This window comes from Equus caballus, chromosome 6, assembly GCF_041296265.1.
Source record: "Equus caballus isolate H_3958 breed thoroughbred chromosome 6, TB-T2T, whole genome shotgun sequence".
NCBI lineage: Eukaryota > Metazoa > Chordata > Mammalia > Perissodactyla > Equidae > Equus > Equus caballus.
Window position 1 is genome coordinate 95,419,711 of NC_091689.1, and position 12,183 is coordinate 95,431,893.

The following is a 12,183-nucleotide window of genomic DNA, read 5'->3' on the forward strand; positions in this document are numbered from 1 at the left end:
TGGCAACTGCTCTCTAAACTCCCAGAATATCATGAATGCTACAAGGTAAAGATATTTTTTAAAAATGTTAAATGAAAAGAATACATGAATAAATTAATACAAATATCACATAATCTTATTTAAATTTTCTTTAGTGCCTTGGAATAACCTTAAAATGTACATGAAAAAATAATCCACAAACACTGACCACCCATCGTGAATGGGCCAGAAAGGGTGAGGCCAGACGGTCATTTGCTCTTCAGGCTCACGGAGGCCTGCTCCCCGTCATCATCACCATTCAGGGTCGGACTTTTTGCAGTTTCAGAAAAGCAGCTTTGTTTGGTCCCCCAGGCTGACACGGGTATAATGGAAGGGATTCACAATTATCTAAGGAAAAAGGAACCTATTTAAGTCCCAAATCATCAATTATTTCAGTGGATGATTTTATTTGACCCAAGAACTAGGGACACATCTGTAAGGAACAGGTCCTTCCTGGGGTGGGGGGCAGGGGATGGTGAAACGGAGTTAGCAAGTGGCAGCTGGCGCATTGAGAACAGAAGAGGGCAAAGATTATGGCAGTCCTTGGGGAATCCAAATGATGGCGTAGCCCAGTGAACTGCCCTTCTCTACCTTGGGGATATTTTTGTGTAAAGAGCAAGATGACTCATTAAAAATAAGAACACCTGCCCTCTGGGCAGTGCTGGGGGAAAACTGCAAATTCCTTCTCTGCGACTCCCTTTTCTTTTCTAGACGACACAGGAACTTGTTTGTACTTATTACATCATTCTCCTTCACTGTAGCTTACAAAATAGACTGTCGTCTGTCTCCTAATGACATAAAGGGAGGCACCTCAATGACACTAGAGAAATGAAGTAAGAATGTGGTTTCAGGATTGATTTTGCCCCAAGATAATTAGCTCAATTATCCATTCCAACAAGAGGGAGAAGGAAGTGAAGTCAGCCAGAAAAATGTGTCACAGTGTCGACTCATCTCCCCACCAAAGCAGGATAGAGGAGACACTCGAATAAGGAAAAGGGCTGTAGATGTGTTAAGAAATATTACAGATCTTGTTATGTACCAAAACACCTTAAGTAAACTTTTACCTTGGTAAAGCTAAAGTATTTCTGGGTGGGAATATTTATTCATACACTGAAGACGATATACAAGTTTGCTTAAGAAATGCAGATTAACTAAAAATATTAGAAAAGCAAACAATTACCAATCACACAAATCCAAAGGAGATTATATTTTACAGGTATATCAAGAACATTTATATAAAGAGTAGGTTGTTTGTTGATGCATTTATTTTGGGTAATTGTAAGCCAATTTGAATCATAAAACCCATAAAGATTATCAATAATTAGGATGAAGAAAAAAATAAACTACCACAAAACACCATATTTTGATCAACCGTATTAAATACTAAAATCTCAGTTGTCCCGCACTGTCAGTTCTCTTCCATGGAAACCGATGCAGTGTGGCAGTGGACCACTCTTTGCCTCCCTGCATCCTCACTCTCCTGCTGGCTCGGCTCCCTGTCTCATGGCCACATGGCACCTCTCCCCTGCACTCACCCTTGGCCCTTCTCCCTCATTCGCACGATCACTTGATTATAACCAAGCACGCGCCTTCTCTCTCTTCCAAGCAGCTGAACGTCGCTAGAGAAAAACCCACAGTCATGACGACAAAGTGCACATGACATTCGTGTCCCAAAAGCTCAAAAGAGCACTCGGCACCAGCTGTGATTCTCGGAGTTACCAAGAAAAGTTGTCATCAGGGTGACAAGAGTCATCCTGTCTGTGAGTGAAAAGGGCCATCAGGGAACTGATGGAAGAAACCCAAGGACTCAGAAGACTCTTTGGTGTCTGGCTCAGAATCACCTCCCTCTCACTGATCACTCTCAGTCAATATTTCCAAGAATCCAGGAAAAAAGCTATGTCATTCATGCACATTTTAGTTACCAGTGGACAGGAACAGCCTTGATTGGGCCCAGACCCCAAAAGGCTTTCCTTAAAATTTCATCACCTTGGGGGTCTCTATTCAGCTTCTTCCTCATCTTCCCTCCACTTGAGCATTAACTTCTGGGCATTCTGATCCTAGTAATTGCTGTCACACCTTATCAGTGTCCATGAGAACTGCCTCTGTTGCCCTGTGAGACTCCCACTTACTTTGAGGTACCAGTCTCTATCTCCCCGGCACCCCCATCTCCCCACCAAATAGTTGAGGGCAACAGTGGGATCGTCCATTTGGAGGGAGGCACAGAAGGACTCTTCTGAACGCCTTCTGGAGAACTGTAACCTGAAGAAAGGATGCTTCTGTCACTTGCTTTCATTGGGATGTCACAGCCCAGCCTCCCAATGCAGCCATCCCAATGACAGGAAATTCAAGTCACGCTACTGGGAAATGAGATGCCCTGATGCTACCATCAAAGGCAGGTGATACGTGAGCCTTTGCCACCAGTCATTAGATCTCCCTTCCCACCCAGAGGGAAATAACAGATGAGTTCAGAAGCCTTTCAGCTCGAGGACTGTTTATAACAGCAAAGAAAATGCTATGAGAGCCCCCGACCAGATACGTCATCCCGGGAGGCAGATGAAACATCCAAGAAAACTGTTTTCCATAAATCCAAGATGTGTCAACTGCGGGCAGCTCCATGCCAGATTCCACACCAGACCCTGAGGAAGGGGACTGCTCCTGCTCCTGGGTACTGACACATGGACACACAAGAACAAAACCCAGCCGGATCTGCTGAAGGCATCTGAGCTGCCCTCCAACCAGCTCCTGAGCAATTCCTTCACCTTGTTCTTTATTTCTAATCCCCAGCTGAACCCACCTTACCACCCACCTCCCGCCCCCCCCCAGGCCCTGTGCCCTGATTTCTCCCACGCTGCTGGCCCCTGCCATTGCACCCAGCACACTGCGGGACCCACGGGTGCCTCACACCACTGACCACACCCACTCACTCAGCTGTTCCCCGGGGGCAGGACGCGACACTGAGTTTAAACATCAACCAGCAAAGAACCAAGTCTGAAAACACAAATCGTCAGTCTGAACCTGCTTAAAACCATCCAGAGAAGCTGGGAGCTGGATCAGAAAGGCGCTTGAACCTTGGAAGAATCAGTCCTGTAGATCTAAAGGTGCTGTTTCTCCTGAGGCTCTGACGTCTCCTCTTTTACAGGTTCTCATGATTTCAGGCCATCTTTAATTTCTTTCCTTGGTCCTCATAAAGTCGCTAAGAGGCTCCTGCTCATTTCTCCACTTGCCTGCCATCGGAAAGGAATTAGAAAAAAGGACCACTGCTTCCAAGAACAGAAATATAGAAAATTATTAATAGGAAACACATTGTGTTTGTTTCAAAAGTGTTTCTTTTACTTTATCTTTTTAGACAGATGTAGCTGGTTTATATTTCATTTAGGAACTAACGGTTTATAAGAAGAACCAACAACTGTGAAAGTCTCTTTGGGAAAGAATGAAGAAAACCAATTAATAAATACACAGAACAATCGGCAATAAACACGTTTTTAATATATCCAGCTTCCTCGCCTCTAGAACAAACACATCAATAAGCCCAAAACAATTTACACAGTATAAGCTTTGCTCTGGAAAAAAGAGGGGGAAGCGTCATTTTGTGCCTTTTTTCCCCCTCTATAAAATCACGACTTCATGCTCTCACGACACCTTAAAGTAGACGATGCTGGCAGCTATCTACGTTCTGACCTTGTGAAGGAATTTCAAAATGCTCCGATCTGGTGTCTAATTTTCATCTAAAGTTCCCATGTGTTGGGTGTACACCAGAAGAAGTGGGAATAGGAAAGTGTTACAGAAACTATAGCAGCTCACTCAATATCCAGTTTTCTCTTTTTCTTTAAAAGCAGGTCCCTATATTGTTGTAGGCAGCAATGTGCCTGGGTTAAGGAAAAAAACAACTACAATTCCCAAACTTCCTTGTATTTAAGAGCATCTAAAGATTTGAGCATGTCATCAACAGGCTTCTAGGAAAAAGATACATAGGGAGTTGACTCAGCTGACAGCCTTTGCCCTTCCTCCTTTCTCTCTCCTGCTATCTGGAACGTGGGCATGATGGCCAGAACTCTGGAAATTATTTTGCGAATACGAGGTGACCTTATACAGAAACAGCTGAGCCACTGAGAACTACATAGATATCACAGAAGTCCTTGACTACCTACCTTAAGATTTCTTTTGCAGAAGAGAAAAATGAACCTCTATCTTAGTTACTAGTATCTCCCCTCTCTATTACTGGCGGCTGAAACTAATCCCAATTGATGCAAATAGTTATTAGATTGTTTGATTCTCTTTTTAAAAATTTGTCTTGTAACACTGCACATTATTTGGCAGATTGATACCACCACTGCTTCATGGTCCACCGCATCAACTGATTCATGGAAATGCCTGGCATTCCCACCCAGCCTCCACCGTCCCCTCACCCTCCTACTCAACAAGAGTTCTTCCCAGTCTCCTCAACTCTCCAGAAACCTCCATCCTTGTTCTAACCCCACTCAACACTCAGCAGACTTCACCTTGCACTTGATAAAAAAGGTAGAAGTCATCAGATAAGGGCTGTCATTGCTCCCTCTACCAAATCATGACCCCCATTGTATTTATAAGTCAGGACAGATCAAGAGCCCAGAGCCTAAATTCAGAAAGACTTGACTGGAATCTCATCCACTTGCTGAGAAATCTTGGGAAGCTCCCTTACCCTCAATTTCAATCCCTCATCTATAAAATGGGAATAATTGCCGTATCTGCACTTCAGGAGCTTGTGAAAGGATTAAATGAGATAAGTGCTCAGCACACTTTAACACAACACCTGGAACACTGGAAGCACTGAAACAATGTTGGTTCACAGTGTGACTAAGTCTACACCATACCTGTCACAACCACCATGGAGCAAAGAGCCTGACACCCAGGAGGCACATGAGAAACATTCGCCGAATGAACTATACATTAAACAAATTCCACCTAAAATCTAGGAAAATTTCTGGAAAATGAACCAAGCCTGTATTGCAGGTAGAGAGAGATGAATGTGTCTGTGTAATGCATCCAGAGTTGCGCCATCAGCAGAGACGATCACACTCTCTGAATTCCTTTGTCTTCTTTAGGCAGAAACCTCGGTATGGACATGCACTCGGCTGACATGAACGGTGATGCTGTATTAGACTGACTGACTGAGAGAACGTTGAGACGTATCACAAAGTGAACGATGCCAACCTCCAAAGAGAAGCCAGATCAACCCTACGACAGCAAGATGAGAATTTTTCACTCAAAACATAAATAAACTATGCTATTAGTGACATATCATTTGAAAAGAAATGATAAGACTCTCGCTTTTCTAACAGATTTCGGGCACTTGGGAAGATAAGATGCACAGGAAAAGGGTATAAGGAAGTAAGTCCACAGGGCTCTGTAAGATAAGTTCAAGAAACAATGCCAGAAGAATTTTGAAATTGCCATCCTAGAAACAAAGTCGGAGATTTTGTTTAACAGCCAAGTAAAGATCTACACATACACACTGACGCCCCCAGTGAAACAGACCGCGGGAGCGCCCACGAAGTAAGTCAGGGCAGATGGGCACGCAGCGCGCAAGCTGCTCAAACCTCCCACGAGTCAGGTCAGGACGGACACGCTGGAATACGAAAAGTGCTGAAAAGACAAAAGGAGGTAGAAACACATCCTCCAGTGTGTACGGCCTCTGAAAGTGTCATACAAGACCCCTCGTACGTTACACAGAAGAGAGACTGACATATGTTCACCATTCACCTGCGTCACACAGACGGGATGCAGAATGTCAGGGATTTCTAAACGTGGAGCATCCCCTAAAAACCATACATATTATAGTCACAGCTGCTTCAGAAAATTCTTGAATAAAGAGAAACAGCATGACAGTATGAATTGTGATTAATAAACTAAGTTTATTAGATATTTTAGTATAAGAATAATGATAACAGATACTCTCAGAGGTGAGTCGACAGCCTGTCCTGAACGCTGGCAACTACAGCAGTATTCTCAAAGGATGTCACCGTCCCCAGGGTCAGCAAAGCCATCACCCCACACTGTACTTTCGGAAAGAGTCACTGAGGAGTTTTTGCTTAAAATTCTCAGTGTTTTACAGTCAATGTTACCAGTTCCTCTGACAACTGCAGTCTTTGACATGTACTAATGTTCTCCACCACCTACGGAGACTGTTACTGTAATTTTTTTTCCTATTCCAAATGGCCTATTAGCGAAATAAAGGTCTATTCAGGACTTGCAAGGCCCCGTGACTGGAAGCCAGCTATTGCACAAAATCAAACTTTTACAATCAGCCTGCTGCTCCCGATTATCCTTTATCTCCTACATGGTCTGGAACCGCAGTTCAGTTAGAAACCCGAGTTCGCATCCTGCCTCCACCACTTGCCAGCACTGCCACCGCAAGTCCCCACCCTGCGTGGCCCTTCTCGTGTTTTCTCAGCTACACGACGGGACGGATGGATCAGCTGGCCTTTCAGGTCCTTTCCCAGTACGCCATCAAACTACTCTAGACGATTTTAGACATCAATCGGAGTATTGGTCGGTAAGGCCTTGAGGTTCTTTGCTTTCAGACACAAAGGAGGCAATTTTGTCAGGTGCGGGGGCTACGTCTGTGTGCGCCAAAGCGGCAGACTTCTGTCTGACACAGAGTACTGAGTCAAAGCGCATTTCACCAGCTTACATTTTTCCATCAGAAATATGCTCTCCATTAAAATCACAAAGCACCCATATTACCACAACTCACAGCTCTAAAAGCAAAGAAAAAAATCAATGCATGAAGGCACAGTCGGATATGAACTATTCAATCTAATCATAATATTCTCCCGAATCTAATTAGAAAGCTCACCATTCATTCATTCATCAATTGTTTACTGACTGTGTGCCATGTAGGTGCTGTGCTAAATATTCTCCCCAAGTAAAAGTCTGCTAGGGCACAGCCAACACCCCAGCTTGTGACATTACGTCACGGTCCCAGAGCTTTTCCGACATCAGAAGTCCTTCGTTACAGGCTGACATCGTCCAAGTGAGAAGGAATTAATTTACCTCCTCGGACTTCTTATCTTACAGAACCTCCCAACCACTCAAGCCTGTCACTGAGCGTTGGTTGCCTCTAATCTTCCAGGATCCTTTCAGAAATCATTAATGATTTTGGCTCCAGTAAGCATATTTCAATAAATATCTGTGGCGTGCTCAGGATCGTCAGGCGGCATGTTAGAAGTTGGAGATACACAGTGCACAGAGCCACGGGACGGCCCCCTCCCACAGAGCGCCCACTGAGCACATATTGATCAAAGGCGAATGAGACCAATAAGACACGTCCCTGTGCTCTTGGCCATTCCTGCCACTATTCTTATTATTTGTTTATGTGGCTGCCCTGTGGGTTTCAGTTCTTGAAACACAGTAGGAACCTGGTAAATATTTTCTAAATGAAAAATTTCAGTCCCTCTCTGTTTGCCTCCCCAGAACTTGGCGGCCACGAGTCAAGAACAAATCAGAACGGATTACCAGAACACCTTCAGTCACTTCTGTAGACTCTTCCTAACAGGAGCGCTCGCCACCTAACATCCATCCCGCCCTTGCTCTTTCTCAGTGGAGCTGTGATTTCATTCAGGCCTTCCCTCCTCAATGCAGACACAGTTCTCAGGGGAGGGAGATCCTGTCCCCAGTCCGCGGCTGAGTCCAGACACCTCCTCTTCTCATGACCATCTCACTGGCCTTGGTTAATGGCTCAGGGTGAGCTGATCAGCCTGGAGGGAAGGAATTTTAGTCTACGGCTGGAGAACATGCTCTTTCTTGCACTACAATGAGGGACAATTGCTGCTACTGGTGGCAATGACCTTGTGACCATCATGGAAGCCGGCCTGAGAAAAAAGGTGACATGGAGGAGAAGGGAGCAGAGCTGAGGCCCTATAAAAATGGAGAGGGACTGCACACTGCTGGCTTCCAGTGATGTGTGACACTGTATCTATTTATTCTTTATGCCAATTTAAGTGGGGTTTTCTGTTACTCAGAGTTACAAACATCCTGACAGAATCCTCTGGAAGCTGTTGGTTGAACACCAGATCAGGAGAGGAGAGCATGTGCCTCCGAATACCTGTGCGTCGTTAAATGTGAATTCTGACCAGAATGACAGTGTCTCCTCTAAGACCCCGAAGGAGAGAGAAGCATCTGTGACTACGGTTGCGAAGTGAAAACAACACCTACCACAGTCATTTATGAGGCTCTTTTCCCTCTCTCCAAACTTGATGTTTAACACCCTCCAGAGCACTTCCAAGGACTTGGGTTTTAAAGTTCTTTCTTTGAATTGAAAGGGAGCCCCCTTGAATTAAAAGCAACATAAACCAATCTACATTATACCATCATTCATTCACAGAGGAAAAAAGGTTAAGAATGATTAGCCCAAGAAGGAAGAACTTTTAAAAGAATCACGGGCCATAGAATCACAGCTGGGAAAACCTTACAGAGCGTCTAGATTAATGCTTTTCAAACTTTTCCACTGAAATCCATGAGGCAAGCGTTTCATGAGTATGGAGGCAGAGCCTAGACTGGCTGTCAAAAGCATGAAATATCTTTGACATTTGACCTTTTAATCTTAAAAATGCAAGGCAATTTTGCATTCTAGTGCAGAATATTATTTACATATAACTTTTCCCAAACCCTTAGTGAAATTAATAGCCCAGGAGGTTGCACAGTCTCTGTAACTGTGGCCTTGGGTTGACCTCACAGACACACCCCAGTGTGTCCCCAAGGGCAGATGGTATGTTTACCCAAGTGCAAGTACACAGCCATAGACCATCACCCCCATGTCACAGATCAGAGGACTGAGGCCAAAAGAGGTTAAATAATTTGCCCAAGACAGTTATTGGCAGAGCTGAGAACAGAATCAGACTCATTCTAACTCCCAAGACCACTACTCTCTCCAATCTCCAAATGTTCCTTTCAATCCTCGTATGAAAATAAGAACAATCCAGATGAGAAGTTCAGCTCCAGCTCTAAGCAAATTCACGAGACTATGGGTCATTTCCCGAACTTGCCCAACCTCAGTGCCTTTGCACTTGCTATGCCTTCCCTCTAGCAGGTTCTTCTGACTCTGCACGGCTGGTTTCATTCCAGCATTCCTGTCTCAGCTCACGTGTTCCCACTTCACAGGAAAGTTACACTTTCCTTGGCCACTCCCTCTGAAGTGACCTCCCACTCTCATATTGATCAGATCTGGTCCCTTCACAGCATATGTCACACACGAAACTACCTCGTTTACATATCTGTTCCCTTGTACCTTGTCTAGTTCCCCCCCATCTTGAATAAAAAGTCCTCTTTTGCTCATGTCACTCAGGTTCTCTCTTTACCTCAGCGCACTCCTTCCTTTGGGCTTTATACTCTGTCGTTGAGATTCTGCCTCTCTGCAGTCGATGGAGGGCGCCTAAGTTATTTTATGTAGCATAGTATTTCCTGTAATAAATTATGCTCTGAAGTACCGCTTCCTCTGATCCCTCAGCTTGATGCCTTCTTTCCCTTAACCTGCACTGGTATTTTATTTTATATTTCCTCTGTTTTCATCCTAGAAGGAGGGAAGTTCTATCCAGACTCATGTGTTGACCGTGTTGACCACACAGGTGATTCAGAGAGCTCATAGCCTTACTCACTGTCTGCCAGGGAGCAAGTCTAACGCCAGATGTAGAGCAAAGGGAAGGCTGGTGTGTCAGATCCGTCCTGGCTCCAGGGGTCCAGCCTAATTTAGAGCAGTTCTAATGGGCCTAGGTGGGATCTTCTCCCAACTCTACCAGATGACAGCGTTCAGAAGTACAGAAAAACCACAGCCACCGGGGCACGCAGGATGAAAGACTTCCTAAGATGCCACACACTCCCCCCACCCCCTCTACACTTTGTTCTGCCTGTTGTTTTCTGCATTTATTGCCCTCAAATGGACACTGAAAGTCGAGAGAACAGAATTAAAGCAACTTCACGGGAAACAGAATAAAAGAAAAAAGCAAGGGGCCAAGAATTGAACCTTAAAAATTGCTACACTTAAGGACTGGAGCAAGAGAGACAAAGAAGCAGTCCGAGAGCTAAATGATAACCACGTCATGTCAGAGAGAGGACTTGAGGCAACGTCAGGGTTGAAATCTTGCAAAGGGATGACCATCAATGTCAACAATTTCATCAAGGAAAAAGAAGGAACACTGCAGGACTGGGAGGCCCCTGGTGTCCTTGGAATTGTCAGAAAGATAACAGAGAACATCCCTCTGGCAGGTGATTAAGCAACAAGCAGAATGATGGAGAAAGGGAAACCGAAGACGCTTGTTGGGGAAGAGTGATAGTGAAATACAGGAGAGAAATAGGTAGCAGCCATCTATTTTAATATTTTAGGAGAGAGATTAAAATCTGCAAGCACTATTTAAATCTCTAAGTAAAAATAATTGGCCTAATTGCTTTTTTACATTTGGGACGACTATCTCAGATTTAGAAAATAGTGAAAGTAACCACTATATACACCCTTTTTTAAATAAAGGTGAGGAGAGACAAATTCAACCTCAGAAATTAGAAATCTGGGATTACTAGATAAAATACCAGTGAGAAAAGCCTCCAGGATTTTTCTAATACTGCATCCAAGAATTTCTTTACTGTGGAATTTCTAGACCTCTCTTTTCAGTATTTTGTCAAATTGCCATATGGCCCCAATATCGACTACAGGTTATATGTCAAATTCTGAAGGCTTCTTACAACTAGATAAAACAGTGAATTTGTATGGTGTGATGGCTAGACATTATTACACTCACTGAGTATGAAGATTATAGCAGAAGAAAAGTGACATTCTTTTGAATGGTGTTAAAAATATACGTATTCTTATGGGTAAGGAAAAGTCATTATTTCCTCTCATATCTTACATGCCGAGAGCATCGAAGATTTATTCTTTTCAGCCACAGCCCAGAAAGACTAAGTGATAACATACAGGCTCCTGACCCCAAGCAAATTCGCTAGCGGTGCTGGAGCCCAAGACCCAGGAATGGCATGTGTCTCAGTATGCTCCACGCCCCCTAAGACAGCCTCATGAGGATGCCAGCTGCCCAAGAGCAACAAACGCACGAACCGACAGACACCCAGCCCATCAGTCTAACCACCTATCCGTACTGAACTGTTTTTACTTCATCAGTCATTTGAGAAAGGTGACAAACTGCAAACTCTACCACTCTAAGAACTAATTGCTGCCCTGGAAAGGAATCATCAGGGTCATCCACCAACTGCTTAAATATTTTAACTTTTAAAAAGAGATTCACTCAAACAAGTATCTGGTTGAGGACTCCTAGGTGCCAGGCTCTGAGACGTCAGCAATAGGTCACTTGGTTGGACACCAACACTGAATTAAGTCTCTTAGTCAAGTGAGCAGAAGCATAAAGATTATATATATTCAAGAAACAGTATCCAAGGCATTAGGCTCAAGGGGCTGAAATCAGAGGGAGAGAAGACTCACAGGTCATCAGTGTGGGTGACCGCAGTGAACACGAAAGGGATGATGTTACTCCTACAGGGGAAGCTTCCGCTTTTATTAACAGTCCTTCCTTTGTGGGACATCTTTTAGCTTTTGGTCTAATTTTTCTTCTGGATACTGGACTTGTTCTCTGAGCATAGGTTTCCAAAGCAAATTAACTTTTGATGATCTGACCTAACTTTTTCCTTGAGCGCAGTCAACAGAGAGATGGCACCTCTTTTCCAAGTCTCCTGCTGATACAAAGGCATGAGTAAGAGTGTGCTCTTCCCAAAGGAGCTGCACAGGGTTTGGGAGCATCAACATGTTAACTCTCCAGAGAAATCTACAATATAAGATGAGATCACTTGTGCGTAATTAAACTAAAAATAAATTCTGTCTTATACCATATAGAAACAATTGCTGACATTTTCCCCCCACATAACTCTAGTCCGTGGAGAAAATCAGCTTAACGTTTTGTTGATTTTGAAATTCACTTATCTTGCTGAACGCATAACATCTATTATCTAACTTCTTCTACACAGTGCAACCAGGGTATGCATCTTAGTTTTTGCATATTGTTCACTCAACAAAAATTAATTGAGGACCTACTATGTGGCAGGCTCTGAGGAGACCACAATGAAAGGAAATGAAGAATGGGACATCTCTGCCCTCAGGGGCTCACATCCTAGGGGATGGATATATATGGACCA

At 43.9% G+C, this 12,183-nt stretch overlaps 1 protein-coding gene across 9 annotated transcripts in view; it reads right to left on the reverse strand.

Moving 5' to 3' along the window:
* GRIP1 (glutamate receptor interacting protein 1) overlaps nt 1–12,183 on the reverse strand; it is a 598,510-nt gene that overhangs the window by 459,614 nt on the left and 126,713 nt on the right. The window lies entirely within an intron of this gene.